Genomic DNA, 2,549 nt, shown 5'->3' with positions numbered 1-2,549 from the left:
CCACTCGGTCACACCGACAGGGTCGGGCTATATATAGTCACGGGCAAAAATTTGGAAATTTCTCCGAACCTCTTCGCCCGCGCAATAGCTCTCTCTGCCATCAGGGTCTCCAGATCGTCTCCTCGTCGCCAGCCGCCTCTTGTCGCTGGTCTTCACCGCCGTCAATGGATTTCACCCCCGCCGTTGCCGCCGTAGCGAGTTTATCGCCAAGCTAGGGTATGGACTCGATCACAGTGCTATCCTCGTCCGATTCCTAGCACATTGTGTTCTTAATGATTCTTGCCATGATTGAAACACTCCTATCTAGTCAATGCAATCCTTAGATTAGATGAGATTTGAAAATTTAGGGTTAGGTTTCCACCGAAACCATCTCGGACCCACCGAGTTGAAAAACTCGGTCCCACCGATTAGGCTAACGCCATTGCACTAGTAACTCTCGGTCTGACCGAGAATTGCTAATCAGTGAGACCGATTTTAGGACTTTGTGAAACCCTAGCAGTCTCGGTGCCACCGAACTGTGACTCGATCCAACCGAGTTCATCAATTTAGGTTCCAAAACTGCTTCGGTATCACCGAGTTTGAAAATTGGTTGATCCAAAATGCTTTCTGTGGAAAACTAAAACTGAATTTTTGAATCATTGTTTTGCAAAAATCTCTGCATTTTGTGATGCTCATCCACTCTATCTCATCTATAACTCTTCACAGGGTCAGCAGTCAGTGATTTGCAGCATGTCAGACCAAAGTGATAGTCAAAACAGGTCAGAAGAGCACAATCACATGAGTGAGGGCACTAGTCCCTCTAGCACTTCAGATGAAGGCAGCAGGAGCACCCCAAGCAACCTGCCTAAAGCTGCCACCAGGACAAGGAAGAAGAGAACCTCAGATTCTGAGGATGAGGATTATAGAGCAGAATAGGATGAGCCTACCTCCAAGAAGGTAGTGCTCAAAAAGGAGTATGCCTCAGCACAGAACACTAAACCTGGACTCAATAGGAAGGTTCCTGCCAAGAGGACACCTATGCTGAAGGTCAGAGGATCTACTCAAGTGCCTGAAAAGTCTGAACCCAAAGAGGCACCTGCAAAGAGAGTCACAACTTCCAAACCCAAGAAAGTTCCCACTGGAGAAACCATGAAGTTTACCATTGAATCAGAAGATGAAGTTGCTGCTCAGGATAAGAAGAAGAAGAGTGCCAGAACCACTACTGCTCAGGTTCTTGGAAATCCCTCAATGAGGAGAGACTCTAAAGAGGAAGAAGAGGTTGCTGCACCAGCACCCAAGGCACAAAAGCTTATGGGTGATGCAATTAAGTCAGGGGCTGCAACATCAAAGCCCAAGGAAGCACCCAAAGCTGCCCCCAAGGCCAAGCTTGCACCAAAGAGGAATACCAGGAGTATTCCAGCTGCTGAGAAGAACAACCCAGTGCCTGAAGTTGCTGATGAGGAAGATGAAGAAGGACAAGTCCTGAGGAAGCTCAAGCCCAAGATACCAGACCATAATGATGCCCATCCTGTGCCTGAGGACATGAACATCAGAAGAGACTCAGGGTTGAGGCTATGGAGGATGACAGATCCATATGCCACAAGGAGAAGGACTATTGTTGATTACAGGTTCCATACCAAGGAACAGCAGGACTTCTATGAGACAATCTTGTTGGACAAGAAGCCCATAGTGTGTGATATGAGGTGGGTCGACTGGACCTACATGAAAGAAAATGAAGAACACTATCCTGGAGTGCAAGACAATTTTGTTGCTTGTGGAGTTGCAGATTTTGTTGGGCAAAAGCTCACCAACTGGAATGATGAACTCATTATGCAATTCTACTCCACAGCACACTTCTATCCAGATGGGAGGATAGTTTGGATGTCTGAAGGTACAAGGTACCAATCCACTGTTGAGGAATGGGAAAAACTGATCAATGCCCCAAAGGAGAGTGAAGATGACTTGGATGTCTATGCCAAGAAGAAGATGGACCACAATTCCATGGCACACATGTACAAGGAGATCCCAGACAAAGCCATTAAGACACATAAGTTTGGGTCAGTCCACTTTCTTCTGTCAGGGCTGCCAACAATCAACTGGATCCTAAGGCACACTCTGTTGCCTAAGTCTGGTGACCACAACATGATAAGAGGGCATGCAATCAACATGTTGCATTTGTTTGATGTGCCACAGAAATTCAAGGTCATGATCCTTATGGTTGAGACCATTAAGAGGACTACAGCAGATCAAAAGAGAAGTTGTGGATATGCCCCTCAGATTCAGGAGTTGATTAACTCAAAGATGGGCATAGGAAAATATCTATTTGATAAGGAACATTTTCCTCTCAATCCAGACTTTGAGGACAATCAGGTTGTCATGAATGAGAATGAACCATCATCAGTACAAGCTCAAGAGAAGAAGGAGAAGGCAAGGAAAGAGAAGGTTGCCAAGATGCCAACTCAAGAGGAGGCATCTTAGTACTTTCTGAAGAACAAGCATGAGCAACTTGGTTACTTGATAGCATCAACACTGAGGATTGAGAAGGGATTGGCCACCCTCACTCAAAATCA

This window comes from Triticum dicoccoides, chromosome 2B (genome assembly GCF_002162155.2).
Source record: "Triticum dicoccoides isolate Atlit2015 ecotype Zavitan chromosome 2B, WEW_v2.0, whole genome shotgun sequence".
Lineage (NCBI taxonomy): Eukaryota > Viridiplantae > Streptophyta > Magnoliopsida > Poales > Poaceae > Triticum > Triticum dicoccoides.
Note: the sequence above shows the minus strand (reverse complement) of the source record.